The following is a 23,137-nucleotide window of genomic DNA, read 5'->3' on the forward strand; positions in this document are numbered from 1 at the left end:
CATCATTTTAGTGTGGGATTTTAGGTTTCATGGCTAAATTGGAGCAGCCTGGTGTTCAATCTTCATTAATTGCACATTGCACCAGTAAGAGCAGAGTGTAAAGGTTCAATTAGCAGGGTAAGAGCACAGTTCTGCTCTAAATATTACAATGCACACAACATTATGGGAGACATACCAGAGTTCAAAAGAGGACAAATTGTTGGTGCACGTCTTGCTGGAGCATCTGTGACCAAGACAGCAAGTCTTTGTGATGCATCAAGAGCCACGGTATCCAGGGTAATGTCAGCATACCACCAAGAAGAACCAACCACATCCAACAGGATTAACTGTGGACGCTGTAAGAGGAAGCTGTCTGAAAGGGATGTTCGGGTGCTAACCCGGATTGTATCCAAAAAACATAAAACCACGGCTGATCAAATCACACAGAATTCAATGTGCACCTCAACTCTCCTGTTTCCACCAGAACTGTCTATATATATAGTATGTACATAAACTACACTGTGTTGTAGTGAGTGTAAACTGTTTAATGCGTATAGTCTCTGGGCGTATTTGGCGTATCCTGGTTTCAGCAGGATTGATGTGAGGTGTTTTGGTTGGGTTCAGAGGAAGTGCAGGCGGTGGCTCTGCATGACTCTGCACTGCGAGCTCATTAAAACAGGAAATCTCCGCTGCACTATTTTGACAAACTTTTAATAGTCTCTCCCATTGCATCAATTTGCATCACTTTGCTGAGACCGGGCCCTCGGTGCGGCTCGGCTACGGCATCGGCCGGGGCGGCGCGGCCAACGGAAAACAGAACTCCAGCTTTAATATGGATACAATTACCACAGATTACGGGGAAATGGTTACCACATGGACACAATGTGAACCTGATAATCCACCCCCACCCCCCCCCTTCACCTCCACATGTACATCTCAGTGCTTTCTTCTGGCCTCTGGCCAAGTGAGAGAGAGAGAGAGAGTGCGTGAGAGAGAGAAAGAGAGAGAGAGAGAGAGAGAGTTGGACGGAGAGCGCCGGCTGATGGACATTTGTATTCGCGCCCAGGTTTTCATTGGCTCTAATTTCCTGTTCGGCGTTTACATGGTGTTCCGGGGGGGGGGGGGGGGGGGTGGGGGGGTGGGGGGGTGGTGGTGCGTGGTGGGGGGGGCTGTCAGGCTCGGCTCGTTCGCAGGGTCTCGTTCAGCGCTCAGACTTTATCTGATCGGACTGGAGACAAGAATCTCAGTGCCTGGAAGCCTGGAAGGTGATTGGTCTGCTGGGGGTCCTGGATCAGCTCAGCATAAGCGAATCAGTCCGCGGGGGTGTTCCTAACGCAGCGAGAGTGATGCATGACCCGGCTGAGGGAGGGGTTAACAAGCGCACATCAAAATATCACTCCTCCATTCTGTGGTTAACAAAGACAATGACCAAAAAAATCTTCATTGACAACGAAGTTGACAAAAACTGACTAAGAAGTTTATCATGGATAAATTGACCTCAAGAGTGGCAAACAGAGACATGTGCACTCCACCCCTTTCTTTCACAGTGCATCATCAGTTCAGTCTAGTTCTGCAGCTTCCTGATAGGCACTGCCACTGCCTGTATTGATCATGGTGGGCAAAAGACTGTAAAGCTGGACACACAGTGAATGCGCCACACTCTGTCGAGCCGAGCTGCAACACAATGCGGAAAATTTTAAATGCAGGGTTTCTGGCATTTCATTGAATTGTAAAGTCACAGGACATATATTATTGATTTCTGAGTTTTTATTGTAATTATGAATATCTACGCCATCTTTGTGAAGAGCAACATTTCCCTCCCCCCACATCCCCAGTGTTCTTTGCCATGAAGTGCCACGTTAAGTATAAGAGAATTTAACTCCAAATAACAAAAAATTTAATAGCCCTGCTCCCCATTCAAACCTTAGACTCTACCAAGTCACATTAAAATAATGGGGCAGTAATAATGTCTAATTGAGCAAATTTTGTCCATTTTCTTTTAGGGGTGTACTCACTTTTGTTGCAGCTATTTAGTCATTAATTTCTTTGTGTTTCCCATACAAAGATATAATAAAATATATACACAAATGTGAGAGTTTTACTCATTTTAACATTAAGAGTTTTCATTAAGAGTGCCAAATGTAAAATCACTCCCATGCTGCAATTTTACATCGACTCCTTTAATAAACTGACCCAGCGCAGAGTTTCCACCAATCTCTATTTGTTGACTATGATTATATATATATACAGCTCTGGAAAAAATAATCAGTTTTTATTTGATTTTAACAAACTAAAAAGCCTCTGGAACATAATCAAGAGGAAGATGGATGATCACAAACCATCAAACCACCAAACTGAACTGCTTGAATTTTTACACCAGGAGTAAAGCAGCATAAAGTTATCCAAAAGCAGTGTGTAAGACTGGTGGAGGAGAACATGATGCCAAGATGCATGAAAATAAAAACTGTGATTAAAAACCAACCAGGATTATTCCACCAAATATTGATTATTTCTGAACTCTTAAAACTTTATGAATATGAACTTGTTTTCTTTGCATTATTTGAGGTCTGAAAGCTCTGCGTCTTTTTTTTTTATTTCAGACGTTTCTCATTTTCTGTAAATAAATGCTCTAAATGAGAATATTTTTATTTGTAATTTGGGAGAAATGTTGTCTGTAGTTTATAGAATAAAACAACAATGTTCATTTTACTCAAACATAAACACACAATTATTTTATAGCACTGTTATACAGATAGGTAGCTGTGTTTCTGGTGTATATTATGTTTATGTAGATGTAGATTAGGTTTTTTCTTTAAAACTGAGTTCTGATCTAGAGGCTGTGGTGTGTTTGTATAAATGTAAATCCTGTGAATAGAGAATAGAGTATATAGAGTTACAGTGGGAACAGCCCCAGTCTAAACTGTTCCTGATAACCTGTAATTACACTAACTGCCCTTCAGCTCGGGCCGGGCCGGATCGGGGGAGCGAGGTTCGGCGGAGGCCGGGTTCTCAGAGAGAGTGCATATGGTCCCGCTCGGCCGATGACTGATTGATCACTTCAGCACCCGGCCAACCTTCCAAAGAACCGTCCATCTCACCGACACCAGCTCAACCACCCGCAGCAGGGCGCGGACAGATGATCCGCCAGAACGCTTCAGGAGCTCCTGACAAGAATTCAAATGAATATTTACATTTTATAAAACGCCTGACAGGAGTGGAAGCGCCTCTATTATATTATCTAGAGAGAATAAAGTGTTATATCAAGAAAATTTTCCTCATAAACTGGAAAACTGGATGTTAAAAACTCGGGCCGGGCCGTTTTTTTAATGCTATTTTTATTTTATATAAAGCTATGGGATGATAATCACCATATAGCACCATAAGTAATCAAGTATTATTGTAAAATCGAAAACGAACGAAATACCGAAAACTGAAATATATATATATATATATACATTAAACAAATAAATGAATAAACAATAAAGTATTAACAGAGTATTAACAGTCCTCCGAAGAGGGGGGGTGGTGGCGGGCCAAAAAAAAAATATATCAATTTTTATTCAAGTTTCTGAACACTTTCTCTAGAGAATCACAATAATGTGCATTATTTTTTGGAAAAAAAAAATAAAATAAAATAAAAATATGAAATTAGATTAGACTTTGTGTGTAATTTATGGTATAAGTAATCGCTCACTGCTCTGTGCTCAGCAGGACGTCTGAAGAGTGAGGGATTACCATTTTCATTATCATCAACCCTCCTGTTATGTTACGGGTCAAATTTAGTGTTTGAAGATCTAGGAAAAAAAGTATTAAATTTCTTCTGCTTGTCTTAGTGTAATCAACATATAATATGAAAATGGTTTATCTCACATATTTGCAACAACCACCCCGTGCAAAAACTAAAACTAAAATAAATTGCAATGTTATGTTTCAATGTTATATAAAACTATGGTGTTTTATATGTTGGTCTTTCAAAAGTAATAAAGTAGTGAAATATTTAGCGCCTCTCTGGTGAGAATGGGTAATTGCACCGAGCATGCAAAAGAATCATTTTAAACTGGGCGGGTGTGATGCGGTCTCAGAGCTTTTTAGCGAGGATGAATCTGATTCCAGGTTATGTTCAATCAGACAGAGAGAGAGAGAGAGAGAGAGAGCTCTCAGTCAGAAACTTCACTCCTTTGTTTCTTCATTTCTTTGGTTTTACTATGAGTAAATGAGCTACTGAGCTCTGAGTTTCCTCTTCTAAAGTCCCCGTTGCTCCACCAGCCGCTCGCGTTCAGTAAAACTGAGCCGATCCTCTTTTAGAGGCTGTACGTGTGCAGACTGTAAGTACTTAAAGACACGTGACATGGCCAGAAGAAGAAGAACTGACGCAAAGAGAAAAGAGACCCGACGCCCCAGTTTTTAGAATGAATATATTATTAGGATAAGCAGGCTTAGCAGAACACTGATACCAATAAACTCAATATTTTATCCATATACTTTTCCACTCAGAAATGCTTCTGCTTTCAGTTTAGACTAAACTAAATAATACTAAAAAAAATCAGTTCACTGATAGACACTACCACCCCTGCCTCACTTAAGAAGTATAGAAGTATAAATAGACCCTAAAGCCTTAAAACATTCAGAACCCTTAACCCCCTCAAACGTCTCAGTGAAGAGCTGAACTGAAATCCTCTTTATTTGTTGCCCTGCAGGAAATTCTCTCCAGAAAAGTTTCCCAAGATCCCAGAAGAATTTCTCCGGCACATTCTCAGGGCCCCCCAAAAAGCCCTGAGTGTCAGTGTTTTCAATTTACTAAAATATCACCAAAACCAAAACAAATGCTGCGGCGGCGGCGGCGGCGACCACAAGCGCAGAGCATTCAGGGCTACGCTCTCATGTTCCCTGAGTTGCATAATTCCACCACCCCCTGCTCTCTTCTTCTTCTCTTTCTTCTGGAGGAGAGATGGTGGGTAGACATTACAGTTCCCTCTGTCAGCGGCCCGGTGTCGGCCCGATGAGTGAGTTCTACAGGCCCAACAAGAGTCCGTCCTGCCAACGAATTCCACACGTTCCTCTAAATGTTGCTTTAAAAACGCTCCTTTAAAATTCCTCTAAACGTTCTTCTAAACGCTCCTCCAAAACGTTCCTCTAATCATTCCTTTAAATGCTTCTCTAAAACGTTCCTTTAACTCTTTCCTCTAAACGCTCCTTTAAAACGCTCCTCCAAAACATTCCTTTAAGTCGTTTCTCTAAACGCTCCTCCAAAACTTTCCTCTAATCATTCCTCTAAACGCTCCTCCAAAACGTTCCTTTAACTCTTTCCTCTAAACGCTCCTTTAAAACGCTCCTCCAAAACATTCCTTTAAGTCGTTTCTCTAAACGCTCCTCCAAAACTTTCCTTTAACTCTTTCCTCTAAACGCTCCTCCAAAATGTTCCTCTAAATCATTCCTCTAAACGCTCCTCCAAAACGTTCCTTTAACTCTTTCCTCTAAACGCTCCTTTAAAACGCTCCTCCAAAACATTCCTTTAAGTCGTTTCTCTAAACGCTCCTCCAAAACTTTCCTTTAACTCTTTCCTCTAAACGCTCCTCCAAAATGTTCCTTTAACTCTTTCCTCTAAATGCTTCTCCAAAATGTTCCTCTAAATCATTCCTCTAAATGCTTCTTTAAAACGCTCCTCCAAAACATTTCTTTAAATTGTTCCTCTAAACGATCATCCAAAACTTTCCTTTAACTCTTTCCTCTAAATGCTCCTCCAAAACATTCCTCTAAACGCTCCTCCAAAACATTCCTCTAAAACATTCCTCTAAACGCTCCTCCAAAACATTCCTCTAAATCATTCCTCTAAATGCTCCTCCAAAATGTTCCTCTGAATCATTCCTCTAAACGCTTCTCCAAAGCGTTCCTTTAACTCTTTCCTCTAAACGCTTCTCCAAAACATTCTTCTAAACGCTCCTCCAAAATGTTCCCCTAAATCATTCCTCCAAACGCTCCTCCAAAACGTTCCTTTAAGTCTTTCCTCTAAACGCTCCTCCAAAATGTTCCTCTAAATCATTCCTCTAAACCCTCCTTTACAAAAATCAATGAACCTGAAAGTTATTCTACAACTGTTTCTACAAACCTACCAAGACATGAACCAACCATCCACCCAAACTAACAGATCCAGCAAGGAGAGCACTAATCAGAGAAGCAGCCGAGACCCATGATCACTCTGGAGGAGCTGCAGAGATCCACAGCTCAGGTGGATCAGGAGAATCTGTTCACAGGACAACTATAAGTCCTGCTCTCCACAAATCTGATCTTTATGGAAGAGTGGAAGAAGAAAAACATTGTTGAAAGAAAGACGTAAGAAGTTCTGTTTGCAGTTTGTAGTTTACTACAAGTCATGTAGAAACACAGTAAACATGTAAAAGAAGATTCTGTGATCAAATCAGAGCAAAGATTAGCTTTTCAGCCTAAATGCAAAGCACTATGTAAGCTTGATTTATCTTTTTACATTTAATTTTAGAAATTGCTCTGGACTAAAGGAGTGTCTGCTAAATGTACATAATATAAATATATATGTAATTTATATTTAAATGGATTTTAAATATCTGTGATCTTTATTGATTTATCAGAAAGTGAGAAACGCTCTGTTGTAATCTGTATTTAGAGAAATGCGCTGCAGTCTCTGAACAGCACGCAGCAGATCCAGCTGTTTATTCTGAGGGGTTTAGCTGTTGTGAAACTTCTACAAATTGCCATTGAAATTCAGGCTGAATGTAAAATAAACTGCAGTCTGGTGCCACAACAAACATCGAGCTCACAGAGCCCAACTCGCAACCAAGACAATGCAATCAGGCTCCACACTGACAGACAGAACAGCATGCCTGTGCTATTTCAACAAGCGCCCGTCCTGCCAACGAATTCCACACGTTTCTACACACGTTCCTCCAAATGTTCCTCTAAACGCTGCTTTAAACTGCTTCTTAAAAAGTTCCTCTTAAACGCTCTAAAACATTCCTCTAAAAGAAATACTCCTTCAAAATATTCAACACGTTCCTCTAAAACATTCCTCTAAAAGAAATACTCCTTCAAAATATTCAACACTTTCCTCTAAAACATTCCTCTAAATTGTTCCTCTAAATTGTTCCTCTAAACGCTTCTCCAATCCTTCCTCTAAACGCTTCTTTAAATCATTCCTCTAAACGCTTCTTTAAATTGTTTCTCTAAACGCTTCTTTAAATCGTTTCTCTAAACGCTTCTCCAAAACACTCTTCTAAAACGTTCCTCTAAATCGTTCCTCTAATTCATTCCTCTAATTCATTCCTCTAAATTGTTCCTCTAAACGCTTCTCCAATCCTTCCTCTAAACGCTTCTTTAAATCATTCCTCTAAACGCTTCTTTAAATTGTTTCTCTAAACGCTTCTTTAAATTGTTTCTCTAAATGCTTCTTTAAATCGTTTCTCTAAACGCTTCTCCAAAACACTCTTCTAAAACGTTCCTCTAAATCGTTCCTCTAATTCATTCCTCTAAATCGTTCCTCTAAATCATTCCTCTAAATTGTTCCTCTAAACGCTTCTCCAATCCTTCCTCTAAACGCTTCTTTAAATCATTCCTCTAAACGCTTCTTTAAATTGTTTCTCTAAACGCTTCTCCAAAACACTCTTCTAAAACGTTCCTCTAAATCGTTCCTCTAAATCGTTACTGTAAACGCTTCTCCAATCCTTCCTCTAAACGCTTCTTTAAATCATTCTTCTAAACGCTTTATCAAAACGTTCCTCTAAATGCTTCAACAAAACGCTCCTCTAAAACATTCCTTTAAATCGTTTCTCTTAATCGTTCCTCTAAACGCCTCTCCAAAACGCTCCTCTAAAATGTTCCTCTAAAGCTTTTCTCTAAACGCTTCAACATAGCGCTCCTCTAAATTGTTCCTCCACACGTTTCTCCACATGCTTCTCTAAACATATCTCCAAATCGTTCCACTAAACGCTCCTCTTAAAAACGCTTTTCCAAACGTTCCTTTAAATATCCTAAAATACTCAAAACTAAAGAGTAATCTGAGCAATAGAAAAAAATCCAAAAAATACTCTAATATTTAAAGTAATCCAAGCAAAGAATCTATCCCCAAAAATACTCAAAACTGAAGAGTAATCCAAGTTGTTTGTTATACACATACATAACAGTGAACAGTATTTTAGCCAGTCATGCTTTAATACCTGTGACTCCATAACATACTGTACACACAGTGTGAACTGCAGTAGGTGAATAAATAAGTTTATCATTCCTAAACTAATTATAATAAAAGATTAATTCAATGTTTGCTGTCTTTAAAAAGAGTATAATTGCTTTTTTTTTGCTATTCTGTTATCATTATGTCAGTGGAATTTAATAGTCATAAAATTACAAAAAATATCGTGTATCGTAATAATTTCTGGGAAGATATATCGACAGGCCTGTGAAGAGGTCATAAAGTTAACGCATGATGTTTGATCTGTGTTTATTCCATGCAGAATTTACAGCATTTCACTGAGAAAAGCTTGGATATTGTATTTAATAATATTTACAAGTTACCCATAAGCCCCTTCACCTCCCTCCACCCCTCAGATCCTGCATGATGATGTGATTACAGCAGGCTGGGTGTGATCGCTGGACGCTGCTCTGGTGTAAACAGCTGGCGGAGACGAGCTGCACTGTCTTGTCCAGCATGATGTAATCTCTCGGCGTTTAGCGACGGCGTGATGGAGGTTACGGCTGAATAATCACGCTTTAACAAACGCTCTTTCCACTGCTCCTCCTACAACACGCCAAACAGATGGAAAACGCCAACCGTCTCCAAGTGATCTCAACATCAGAACAACCAGGAGATCACATCTCGTACTCTTCAGCTCGGGTCTGATTCAGAACTCAGGACTCAAATGTTCAGAATGACTCTGGAAACATCGCTAGATATCCAGCTGCTGCTGATGCTCCTCTCAAATTGTTTCACTGCATCATTTTCGATCAGATTACTTGTAGCATCAATATAAACTGAGATTTTACTCTACTGGTAATATAATATAATGTTCTGATTTTAACAGTAATGTAGCTATGCTAATGTTCTGATTTTAACAGTAATGTAGCTATGCTAATGTTCTGATTTTAACAGTAACTTAGCTATGCTAATGTTCTGATTTTAACAGTAATGTAGCTATGCTAATATTCTGATTTTAACAGTAACTTAGCTATGCTAATGTTCTGATTTTAACAGTAATGTAGCTATGCTAATATTCTGATTTTAACAGTAACTTAGCTATGCTAATGTTCTGATTTTAACAGTAATGTAGCTATGCTAATATTCTGATTTTAACAGTAATGTAGCTATGCTAATATTCTGATTTTAACAGTAATGTAGCTATGCTAATATTCTGATTTTAACAGTAATGTAGCTATGCTAATGTTCTGATTAACAGTAATGTAGCTAAGCTAATATTCTGATTTTAACAGTAATGTAGCTATGCTAATGTTCTGATTTTAACAGTAACTTAGCTATGCTAATATTCTGATTTTAACAGTAATGTAGCTATGCTAATGTTCTGATTTAACAGTAATGTAGCTATGCTAATGTTCTTATTTTAACAGTAATGTAGCTATGCTAATGTTCTGATTTTAACAGTAATGTAGCTATGCTAATGTTCTGATTTTAACAGTAATGTAGCTATGCTAATATTCTGATTTTAACAGTAATGTAGCTATGCTAATGTTCTGATTAACAGTAATGTAGCTAAGCTAATATTCTGATTTTAACAGTAATGTAGCTATGCTAATATTCTGATTTTAACAGTAATGTAGCTAAGCTAATGTTCTGATTTTAACAGTAATTTAGCTATGCTAATGTTCTGATTTTAACAGTAATGTAGCTATGCTAATATTCTGATTTTAACAGTAATGTAGCTAAGCTAATATTCTGATTTTAACAGTAATGCAGCTATGCTAATGTTCTGATTTTAACAGTAACTTAGCTATGCTAATATTCTACATTTTAACAGTAATGTAGCTATGCTAATGTTCTGATTTTAACAGTAATGTAGCTAAGCTAATATTCTGATTAACAGTAATGTAGCTATGCTAATGTTCTGATTTAACAGTAATGTAGCTATGCTAATGTTCTGATTTTAACAGTAACTTATCTATGCTAATATTCTGATTTTAACAGTAATGTAGCTATGCTAATGTTCTGATTTTAACAGAAATGTAGCTATGCTAATGTTCTGATTTTAACAGTAATGTAGCTATGCTAATGTTCTGATTTTAACAGTAATGTAGCTAAGCTAATATTCTGATTTTAACAGTAATGCAGCTATGCTAATGTTCTGATTTTAACAGTAACTTATCTATGCTAATGTTCTGATTTTAACAGTAACTTATCTATGCTAATGTTCTGATTTTAACAGTAATGTAGCTATGCTAATGTTCTGATTTTAACAGTAATGTAGCTATGCTAATGTTCTGATTTTAACAGTAATGTAGCTATGCTAATGTTCTGATTTTAACAGTAATGTAGCTATGCTAATGTTCTGATTTTAACAGTAACTTAGCTATGCTAATATTCTGATTTTAACAGTAATGTAGCTATGCTAATGTTCTGATTTAACAGTAATGTAGCTATGCTAATATTCTACATTTTAACAGTAATGTAGCTATGCTAATGTTCTGATTTTAACAGTAATGTAGCTATGCTAATATTCTACATTTTAACAGTAATGTAGCTATGCTAATGTTCTGATTTTAACAGTAATGTAGCTATGCTAATATTCTGATTTTAACAGTAATGTAGCTATGCTAATGTTCTGATTTTAACAGTAACTTAGCTATGCTAATATTCTGATTTTAACAGTAATGCAGCTATGCTAATGTTCTGATTTTAACAGTAATGTAGCTATGCTAATGTTCTGATTTTAACAGTAATGTAGCTATGCTAATATTCTGATTTTAACAGTAATGCAGCTATGCTAATGTTCTGATTTTAACAGTAACTTAGCTATGCTAATATTCTGATTTTAACAGTAATGTAGCTAAGCTAATATTCTGATTAACAGTAATGTAGCTATGCTAATGTTCTGATTTAACAGTAATGTAGCTATGCTAATGTTCTGATTTTAACAGTAATTTAGCTATGCTAATGTTCTGATTTTAACAGTAATGCAGCTATGCTAATTTTCTGATTTTAACAGTAATGTAGCTATGCTAATGTTCTGATTTTAACAGTAATGTAGCTATGCTAATGTTCTGATTTTAACAGTAATGTAGCTATGCTAATGTTCTGATTTTAACAGTAATGTAGCTATGCTAATGTTCTGATTTTAACAGTAATGTAGCTATGCTAATGTTCTGATTTTAACAGTAATTTAGCTATGCTAATGTTCTGATTTTAACAGTAACTTATCTATGCTAATGTTCTGATTTTAACAGTAACTTATCTATGCTAATGTTCTGATTTTAACAGTAATGTAGCTATGCTAATGTTCTGATTTTAACAGTAATGTAGCTATGCTAATGTTCTGATTTTAACAGTAATGTAGCTATGCTAATGTTCTGATTTTAACAGTAATGCAGCTATGCTAATGTTCTGATTTTAACAGTAACTTATCTATGCTAATGTTCTGATTTTAACAGTAATGTAGCTATGCTAATGTTCTGATTTTAACAGTAATGTAGCTATGCTAATGTTCTGATTTTAACAGTAATGTAGCTATGCTAATGTTCTGATTTTAACAGTAATGTAGCTATGCTAATATTCTGATTTTAACAGTAATGTAGCTATGCTAATATTCTGATTTTAACAGTAATGTAGCTATGCTAATGTTCTGATTTAACAGTAATGTAGCTATGCTAATATTCTGATTTTAACAGTAATGTAGCTATGCTAATATTCTGTACTGTAACTGTGCAGTACTGTAATTGAAAGCTGGCACTGAGGGGCACGGTGATGGGCGGCGGCTGTGGAACTGAAAGTTTACCTCGATCCATTTCCAGGTTTCTTCGCTTCACTCCACTGAAGAAAAACAAACAAGAGAGGCGCACCAAACAGCGAGCGGCGGCACGGCGACGTCTCTCACCGCGCTCAGGGTCACGGTGAATGTAAACTTCACGTAAGCGTTGGTCCTCAGTAACGCAGTGCGTCTCCACGTGAGCAGCGGCGTGACCACCGGCGTGAGGAGCTGCACCGCCTGCAGATCATGTGGTTCTGATAAGGAGCGTGTCGGGGAGGCGTGGGCCGCAGATATTTTATATGGCGTTCCTTCGAGTTCTGCTGTCAAATCATCGCAGGGATGTTTTGACATGAGCCGTAATTGTCGGGGCACGGCAACAAATCACCCCGAGTCCAGAGATCGCTGTTTCAAATCTGTGAAATTATGAGCAGGACAAAAAAAATAATAAAAGTTGAACTCGGGGCCAAGAAAAACACACCACAAAAACTCTCCATTTAACCCCCCCCCCCCCCCCCCCCCACACACACACACATATATATAAACACACACCCAGTCCGATCTCTGTCCCTGAACACACACTGGAGTGATCTGTAAAAGTAGACTTAATTTAAATCGATTTAAACACCTTCACTAAAATACACAACTTACAATTGTTCTCCTTAATCTGAACAAAAAATATTCAATTGCACTGTAAACTATAGCAAACTAATCGCCTAAACATTACACAACGTTATTAAGCTTCTTGTTAAAAGTTGTTCTAACTTTTTGTTCTAAATAATCTGTGTTTGCAAAATTTACAAATTGTAGTTGAACTTTGACTAGTTCAGTCAAATCCAACTAACCGTATTTTTCGCACTATAAATCACTCCAGATTATAAGGAAGAATATGTGACACTAGTAAGAAACAGGGATGTGGCCATGTTTCCCTTCTAATTTAGCAGGTCTCACCACTTTGTGGGCTTAATCTGTAAAGTTAAGTAAACAAAACTGTAATTCTTAAAGAAAATCATTTTCTCTCAAAGTCAAACAAGCACTGGATATTAATCTGAAAGCTTTTTATTTGAGTGAAAAAACGCTTCTGTTTATTTACAGTAAGCTTAAATTCCTAGATTTCCAGACCTCCCCTAAGGCTGGGTACAGCAGCATTAGCATTAGTATTATCAGCAAACCGCTAGAGCTTGCCATGGTTAGCAGGCAAGTCTATCGCTGCTCCATCAGCAGTATTTACCGAAACACTCAGGGTTCCTCAGTGTAGCACTATTGGGTGGCATTACTAGAGCTAGACGCTAATGCTGATGCTAATGCTGCTGCACCCAGCCTTAGTGGAGGTCTGAAAATCTGTAAATCTAAGCTAACTGTAAATAAACTGAAGTGCTTTACTCACACAAATAAACTTTTTTTGGAGAGAAATATGTGTAGATTAACATCCAGAAAATGTTTTATAAGATTTACAGTTTTATTTACTTAACTTAGCTTAACTTTACAGGTCTCCTGTAATCTCCTGAATTAGAAGGAAAACATGGTGACACCCCTGTTCCTTACTAGTGTGGCTTAAAATACAGGCCGCATTTTAGAGGGTAAGTACTGTGTACTTTTAGAGTAAGAACAGCAAAATACTGCACACTATATAATACAGCCCACTATTGTTTCTGAGTAATTACTGAGTAAGTACTGAGTACTTATAGAGTAAGAACAGTAAAACACTGTACACTACATAAAACAGCCCACTGCTCTCTGTTTCTGAGTAATTACTGAGTAAGTACTGAGTAATTATAGAGTAAGAACAGTAAAATCAGGCGAGGTGTCGATTTATTAATCATAAATATAAAACAGTGTGGTTTCTGTGTATTAATGAATACATTTTCTTTAAATTCACAGCATTCCTGATTGTGTTATTATAGATATATTAATATTATTATTGTATATTTCTGTCTTAACATTACAAACTATATGTTTTCTTCCTACTTTACCCTAACTGTTTTAGCTGCTCCATCCTTTACAGTTGTAAAAGCATAAATCCAATTCTCATCTTCTTTTTTCAAACTCTAATATTAACTTTTGAGAGGCTCTTACTTAGGGTCCTTAAGCCACAGGTGGAGCAGGTTGTTGACTCGTTACAGTTTGCCTACCAGGAGGAAATGGGGGTTGATGATGCAGTTTTGTATATGCTTCACAAAACTCTCTCATTTCTGGATGAGCCAGGCGGGTACGTTAGGATAATGTTTTTTGATTTTACCAGCGCTTTTAATACAATCAAGCCTGAGAATCTGAGAGAGAAGCTGGAATGGATGGGAGTGGATCAGCTGTTAATCACATGGATTAACAGTTACCTCACAGAACGTCCACAGTACGTCAGGTTGGGCAGCAGCAGTTCAGAGACTATAGTGACCAATGTTGGGGCTCCTCAGGGTACAGTTCTGTCGCCCTTTCTCTTCACCATGTACACTGCTGACTTTACATACAAGTCTGAACTTTGTCACATCCAGAAATATTCAGACGATACAGCAGTAGTGGCATGTGTGAAGGGAGGAAATGAAGTGGAGTACAGGGAGCTTGTAGCTGCTTTTACAGCTTGGAGTAGGAAAAACGGTCTGATCCTCAATATATCTAAGACCAAGGAGATGATTGTGGACTTCCGTCAACAGAAATTTTCTCACAGGCCTGTGGAAATGGGAGGACAAATCATTGAGACCGTTCAATCTTACAAATACCTGGGAATGCACCTTAGCCATAAACTGGACTGGTCAGTGCACACTGATGCAGTATACAAAAAAGGACAAAGCAGACTTTATTTCTTAAGGAGGCTTAAATCCTTTAATATCTGCAGTGAGTTTCTGCGCAGTTTCTACCATTCCGTCGTGGCGAGTGCTGTGTTCTTTGGGGTGACTTGTTGGGGAAGCAGCATCACTGTGAGAGACTGTAACAGGCTGGATAAATTGATCAGAAAGTGTGGTTCTGTGATGGGTGGGAAAGTAGACTATGTGGGGGATCTGGTGGAGAAGAGGGTGAGGTGTCTGTTGCAAACCATCCTTAACAACAACAGACACCCTTTACATGAGACTCTGGCTGCTCAAAAAAGCAGCCGCAGTAACAGGCTCCTTTCGCTGCGACATAAAACTGAGAGGTTCAGAAGGTCGTTCATTCCTACTGCCATAAGGCTGTACAACACCTCTTGTTGACGTGTGTACTCTGTGGTTTGTGTTTTGTTTTGTATATTTTTGTATAGTTGCTGCTGCTGGACAAATGAATTTCCCCTGTGGGGATTAATAAAGTATCTATCTATCTATCTATCTATCTATCTATCTATCTATCTATCTATCTATCTATCTATCTATCTATCTATCTATCTATCTATCTATCTATCTATCTATCTATCTATCTATCTATCTATCTATCTATCTATCTATCTATCTATCTATCTATCTATCTATCTATCTATCTATCTATCTATCTATCTATCTATCTATCTATCTATCTATCTATCTATCTATCTATCTATCTATCTATCTATCTATCTATCTATCTATCTATCTATCTATCTATCTATCTATCTATCTATCTATCTATCTATCTATCTATCTATCTAATATTATTAGAATAATAATAATAATTCCCTGGAGTGAGACTGGAATGAAGCTATCATAACTGGCATGAACAAAGGGCAAAATTATTATATATTATTATTTTATAGGAAAATTGCCCCACAGGTTTAGGGAAATTGCAGGATCTCCTGTGCTTTATTTATACCTACATTTAAGTACGATTAGGACCCAGTATTAGTATTTTAGATTTACTGATTCATAGAAACAGTTACACCATAAGTGTTGGGAAAGTACAGTACAGGTAAGTTTTAGAGTTAAGTTACCTAGTTGTTTCTCTCTTGTTCCTGGTTGTTCTTTATTTATATGTACACTCTAAAATACAGAGGTACGATATGAGTACTTTTTTGTACTCAAAGGTACTCTTTATAATTGTACCTGCAAAAGGTATAATATTGTTTTTTACAGGGTCAGATTTGTTCCTTCTAACGTGCAAAGTGATTTCTAACAGCAATAAATACAGATTTTTACCATTTAAGCAGCTAAAAGGTACATTTAGTATTCTATATCACTGTACTAATAAACTATATATATATATATATTTTAATATTTAGTTGATGATAATGTTTATAATCTTTATAATCTTTACTGGGACAAAAACATGGGTACAAAAAAGGACTTTCACTGAAAGGTACTTTTTTGTACCTCAATATAAGGTACAGCCCCAGCGACATACTTTATACTTTTTTAAGTATAAATCTGTACTTATTTATTTTAGTGTGTATATGTAAAGTACCTGTAGGACCCGGTCGGTAAGTATTTTGAATTATTCTGGTCCATTCAGAGAAGTTATACAGTAAGTTAAGGGAACTTATCCTCTAAAACAGAGGTCACTAATAGGCGGACCGCGGTCCGGGACCCAGACGGACCAATACAGCAGCCCCCAGGGGACAAAAAGCATTGGCAACTTCCCCCATCAATTTTACCCACAACATAAAGTCTGATACAGTAATAATATTAAATAAAAGAAAACTACTGTTTTTAAACAAAGCTGATATTGAGGCAAAGTTCAGAAAACATTTCTCCATATATTGTACGATTTATCATTCATGTAATTATTAGCATGACAGGCAGGCGCAAATCTAATATAAATAAAATTAAATAGAATAAAAAAAGCATTTTGAAACAAAGTTAACATACAGATTCACATTAATAGACTCGATAAGTTTAATTGAGGGTGTTGAGGGTGTTTCCATTTATTTTATGATAGGTTGATAATGTAATTATTATGACTGGCCTATTTAAAACAATACATATTGTTGAAATGTACTAGTATGTGTAATTTGTTTTGTCTTTCAGTTGTTGATAAAACACTGACAGAACTACTATAGGCTTCTTCAGTATACAGGATATAATACTGAATCATAACGCAAGTTAAAAATGGCTGTGTGTATGTTAGTTTGTAAAGAATGAACCAGTAGTCCTTGTAGAACTCTTAGAACTAAATGTTGGAAAGCAGGTCGCAGTTCTCGCGAGCGTTGGTCGCGGCCGCCTCAGAAAACAGAGTCTGGTTTGAGCTCAGAGGAGCTCCGGCACAGACACGAGAGCACCGCTATTCCTCCTATTACACCTCAATGCAGCGCTGCAGTGAGTTTCAAGATGTAATTTTAAGATCAAAAATCAATAAAATCCTACCTAGTGCTGCTTTAAATACAAATCTTATTTTTTTAGTGTGTATATGTAAAGTACCTGTAGGACCCGGTAGGTAAGTATTTTGAATTATTCTGGTCCATTCAGAGAAGTTATACAGTAAGTTAAGGGAAATTATCCTCTAAAATACGAGCTTTATTATAGAGAGTTACAGAAAATAGACGTTTATTGATTTTTTATCACCTTCACCTGTAGCCCGTATTCAGGATCAGGTTATTAAAGGGTTAAACTGCAGGAACAGGACTGATCACCTCTCTCAGAGTTTCACAACCACAAGGTAGGATTGAGATTTTGTGCTCGTGGGCTCCCCCTACAGTTGTAGAGTGTAATAAATGTTTCAGGCGGATTTTAGTTTCTCTTTCTCGTTTTCTGTCTTTCACAGACATATTCAGTCTCTTTCCAGCTTCTGCCAGAGTGTCTGTATGTTAGTTTGTAAAGAATGAATCAGTAGTCCTTGTAGAACTGTTAGAACTGAAGGTCGGAAAGCAGGTCGCAGTTCTCGCGAGCGTTGGTCGTCTGGTTTGAGCTCAGAGGAGCTCCGGCACAGACACGAGAGCACCGCTATTCCTCCTCTTACACCTCAATGCAGCGCTGCAGTGAGTTTCAAGCTGTAATTTTACTTATTTAAAAAGATCAAAAATCAAGGAAATCCTACCTAGTGCTGCTTTAAATACAAATCTGTACTTACTTTTCTTAGTGTGTATAGGTAAAGTACCTGTAGGACCCGGTAGGTAAATATTTTGAATTATTCTGGTTCATTTACTCATTAAGTTACACAGTAAGTAAAGGGAACTTATCCTCTAAAATACGAGCTTTAGTTACAGAAAATAGACCAGAAAATAGACGTTTATTGATTTTTTTTATCACCTTCACCTGTAGCCCGTATTCAGGATCAGGTTATTAAAGGGTTAAACTGCAGGAACAGGACTGATCACATCTCTCAGAGTTTCACTCCAGTGTAGAAAAGTCACTCTCGCAGGAATGTGACTGAGAGCTCCACCAGATGTTATGAACCATAATTATGAAATATGGCACTAATGCTGTCACGTTTTGAAATGCTAACACACACACACACACTCTCGCGCTCAGAGTGAAAGTGACTGTAATAACATCCAGATGAGTATTTCTTGCTCTCGCTTTATTTTTTTTTTCCAGTTCCACTTGGACTCAGCGTATTGGAACGTGGAGCGATTCCAACTTTCATAAATTTGAAATATGCAGTAATGTCACAGGTCTTCCTTCCTTCCAGTTTTTCTTGCCTCCTGTGAAGAACGTAGAAAAACACTGGCCTGAGTGTGTGAGCCCCTCTAAAAGCACATAACTCAGGAAACTCATACACGGCACTGTAGAGCTTAATCAAACACATCGGATTCATCATTAAACCTGCGTTACGTCCAACGCAACTCATTTCATTTCCCATTTTTATTACGGTCGACGCGTGCAAACCCAGAATAATGCAGGCTTTGTTCCAGTGTGATTGCTGGGATTTTACACTGTATAAAACCAAGGGGGAAAAAAAATCACTAAAAGTAGTAAAAACTACAAACAATCATTTTAAAAATGAAATAACTCTCCCCAGATTTCAGCTGCAGAACTCCACATGCAGTTGGAACGAAGTTCCATTATGATCACATACACATATGAGTCTTTGCCACAAGAGGGCGTTCAAAGTCAAAGTCAAAGTGGTTTTTATTGTCATTTCAGCTATATACAGAGTACACAGTGAAACGAAACAACGTTCCTCCAGGGACCATGGTGCACATAAACACAGTGTAGACAGAACAATAGTGCAACAGTACAAAAGTGCAGACAGACAATACAACACAATACAGACAAAGAATAATAAATAACAAGACAATGTGCAAATTATGCAGTGTGCAAAAAAGACCAGGTGAGGTAATAATTACTCTATTACACAGTGTGCAATAGAGTCCAGTGAGGTAGTAGGGTTTTTAGTGCTTTCCATTTTCTGGGGTAAGTGGGGTAAGAGTGTGTGTGCATGTACAGAAAAACCATCAGTTCAGTCTCTGCAGTTGAGGAGTCTGATGGCTTGGGGGTAGAAGCTGTTGCAGAATCTGGTCGTGCTGGACCGGATGCTGCGGTACCTTCTTCCCGAAGGCAGGAGGGAGAACAGTTCGTGTGAGGGATGAGTGGGGTCATTCACAATGCTGGTTGCTTTGCGGATGCTGCGGGTGGTGTAAATGTCCGTGATGGAGGGGAGAGAGACGCCGATGATCCTCTCAGCTGTCCTCACAATACGCTGGAGGGTCTTGCGGTCAGAGACGGTGCAGGTCCCAAACCAGGCAATGATGCAGCTGCTCAGGATGCTCTCAATGGTCCCTCTATAGAAGAGTGTGAGGATGGGTGGAGGGAGACGGGCCTTTCTCAGCTTCCGGAGGAAGTAGAGACGCTGCTGGGCTTTCTTGGCTGTAGAGCTGGTGTTCAGGGTCCAGGTGAGGTTATCTGCTAAGTGGACACCAAGGAACTTTTTAATATATTGAAGCGTGCTTCTCACGCTTCAATATATTAAAAAAAGGTTCTCTGAGGCTTTTTTTAGCTAGTGTACCTCTTGGTGAGAAACCATTGGCTGCTCAAACTCTAAAATTTTATCAGTTGACCGAGCAAATTATTTACACAAACTGCCTGAAATCTAGACTATCCATTTATTTATTCTCCATTTATTTGTAGAAAATAAGAAATGTCTGTAAAAATTGAGCTTTAAGAGCTCAAATAGTGCCAAGAAAAGTTAATATTCATAAAGTTTAGTTAGTAGAGTTCAGAAATCTTTATATATTTGGTGGAATAACCCTGGTTGGTTTTTAATCACCGTTTTTTTTTCATGCATCTTGGCATCATGTTCTCCTCCTCCACCAGTCTTACACACTGCTTTTGGATAACTTTATGCTGCTTTACTCCTGGTGCAAAAATTCAAGCAGTTCTGTTTGGTTGGTTTGACGGCTTGTGATCAGCCATCTTCCTCCCCGTTGGTAAAATCAAAGAAACTCATTGTTTTTTTAAGTAGTATCTTATTTTTTCTAGAGCTGTATATAATGCAATCTCATATACAGTATATACATATATTACATTTATGTAAGAGAAGCCACAAACTAACTAAGAAAACAGAGAGGGCAGTTTGATACAGTATATAACCCCTGTGTATATAAAACAGTTGTGGGATGGAGGATCGTGAGCTTAAATAAAGATCAGGGTGTGAACAGGGATGATCTGCTGCAGAGCGTTTGTTATTTATTGATGATATGACTCTAGATAAGAGCAGCTGAATGAATTACGTCGCAGTGACCCGACCACATGATTCAGAAATCACTGAACAGAATTTCAGCTTGCAGCTGGACGATGACCTAACGCTCGCCTTACCAAAACAACAGTGCTGCTCCTCAGAGCCAAGAGACCACTCGACAAGACACTGACCTGATTTACACTGTGAACATCACTAAAAACAGCTCTATAGAGCTCAGAGCGGATCATACCATACTGCTTCTCCATCAGCAGCCGGAGTCTGAGAGAGAGAGAGAGAGAGAGAGAGAGAGAGAGAGAGTACAGTAGGTCATGCTATTTCTCCATCAGCAGCCGGAGTCTGAGAGGGAGAGAGACAGAGAGAGAGAGAGCGAGTACAGTACAGTTTATCACTGTCCACAGTGTGGAGTGGGAGGAGCTATTGATAAGTAGGGCTAAACTAGTACTGTCTGTGTCTGTTCTGAGTAATTTCCTGACTTAGATAAACAAGATAAAACTCCAGAAATGCCTCTCTCTCTCTGCTTGTGGGATAAAGAGGGAAATGTGTGTAAAGTTGAAGTTCAGTAAACTACTGTTTTAAGATGCAACTTTACAACCAGAACTGCAATATCCTGATGAATTATCAGAGATATTAATAACAGAAGGCCAGTATGCAGCAGATATGTGTAATTTAGTACTGTAGTATTTTTACTATTTATTAACAATTTATTAATAATTTGTTAGTGTGATTGCAGTAGGATTTTTGTCCGGATGTTTGTCCGGCTAACTCAGGCAGCAGTTTTTGAGATATCGACTTCGTTCCAACGCTAAAATGTGCATCCACATCGGGAATGGTGAGCTTGTATACAGCTTAGAATTTCGTAAAAACTTCGTTAATGTGTGCTTTTTGGGAGAAGTACCGTATTTTTCGGACTATAAGGCGCACCGTATTATAAGACGCACTATCAAAGAACGCCTATTTTCTGCTATTTTTCCATACATAGGGCGCATCGCATTATAAGGCGCGTTAAGTGACACTAGAAAGGGTGCCTATATCAAAGTGAACAGGGGTGGCGCCATGTTTCCCTTCCCCCACCGGGGGTGGTCGCTTGCCGGTGGAGCGTCTCAGTATATATAAATCTAGCTCTTTCAAAGTCAAACGAGTGCTGGATATTAATCTACACAGATTCCTCTCCTGAAAACTGTTTATTTGGGTGAGTAACGTGCTTCAGTTTATTTACAGTAAGCTTAGATTTCCAGATGTCCACTAAGGCTTGCTGCACCAGCGTTAGCATAGCTATCCGCTAGCACGCTAGCTAGTCACCTAAACTAGTAAAGTTAACCCAAACTTAAACGACAGCGTTACACTGAGTAATCCTGCGTGTTCTGGTAAGACAGTGAGATATTAGCTAGCGATTCGTCCCCCGTAGCTTGTTTTAACACGGTAAACAAGCAGATTACAGGCTGATAAAACTCACCTCTGAGAGAGTTAGCGCTTAGCATCTAGCTAATGCTAGCCAGGCAAAGCAGCACAGATTTACAGGCCGATAACTCACCTCTGAACGGTGAACGCTTAGCGATTAGCATCTAACTCTAATAATACTGCTCCAGCAGTATTAAAAGTGCTAAATTTAGAAAATACTGATCTCTGAACAGTGAAAAAGCTAGCTAGCTAAGCGGTTAGCATCTAGCTAATGCTATTGCTGCTCTGCACGGAGTGTGTGTTTACTGCTCCTTACACCTGACGGGTAAAATTTAGATAATACTGATCTCTGAACAGTGAATAAGCTAGCTAATGCTATTGCTGCTCCAGCCTCGGAGCTGCACGGCTCTGGACTCTGTATAGCACTGAAACTCTGTATAACGCTGCACGGAGTGTGTGTTTACTGCTCCTTACAACCTGACGGGTAAAATCCATACAAAAGGCGCACCGTATTATAAGACGCACTGTCAATTTTTGTGAAAATTAAAAGTTTTTAAGTGCGCCTTATAGTCCGGAAAATACGGTATGCACATCACAATTTTTGAGATACGAAGATGAAATCCTGACGGTCAATAGAACTTGTGGCCTTCTTTCCGAAAATATGCTGCACGAAATGATAAAACGTACGGTTTTCGTACAATTGTTGTATGAAGTCGCCCCATAGAATGAATGGGGCAACCACCACAGATACCATAGAAACACCTTAGCAACCACTTAGCAACACCATAGCAACCACCAGATACCATAGCAACACCTTAGCAACCACCTAGCAACCACTTAGCAACACCATAGCAACCACCATAGATACCATAGCAACATCTTAGCAGCCACCTATCAACCACCTAGCAACCACTTAGCAACACCATAGCAACCACCACAGAGACCAGCCAGCACTGCAACCACACTCTCAGTTTCTGCAGGAACTGCAATCTAGTTACATCTTTACATCTACCCAATTTCTATAAAAACTTTTAAAAAAAATCAACCTGTACTATAATAATACTATAACAATACTGTCACCAGACCTACACCACACACTCTCCACACACACACACACACACACACACACACTCTACACACACAGACACTCACTCTCCACACACACATGCAGATGTTATCGGGGCTGTGGGCTGCCTCGGGGGCCGCCAAATGAATGTTGAGTGATTATGGGAGAGGGCCTGCATGTGTTTTAAGTGTTTTCATTGTGATGAATGGCTCATGAAATCCCCATGCTGATCCTGGACCCTTCCCACGGG

General features: G+C 38.5%; 2 long non-coding RNA genes across 2 annotated transcripts in view; one reads left to right on the forward strand and one right to left on the reverse strand.

Annotated features, from left to right (window-relative positions):
• LOC125782508 (uncharacterized) overlaps window positions 1–259 on the forward strand; it is an 8,818-nt gene extending 8,559 nt beyond the window's left edge. Inside the window, exon 2 of the long non-coding RNA XR_007425216.1 lies at window positions 104–259. This is a non-coding gene — a long non-coding RNA (uncharacterized LOC125782508). The remainder of the gene's footprint in view (window positions 1–103) is intronic.
• LOC111197429 (uncharacterized) overlaps window positions 1–23,137 on the reverse strand; it is a 55,114-nt gene that overhangs the window by 21,824 nt on the left and 10,153 nt on the right. The window lies entirely within an intron of this gene.

This window comes from Astyanax mexicanus, chromosome 17 (genome assembly GCF_023375975.1).
Source record: "Astyanax mexicanus isolate ESR-SI-001 chromosome 17, AstMex3_surface, whole genome shotgun sequence".
Taxonomy (NCBI): domain Eukaryota; kingdom Metazoa; phylum Chordata; class Actinopteri; order Characiformes; family Acestrorhamphidae; genus Astyanax; species Astyanax mexicanus.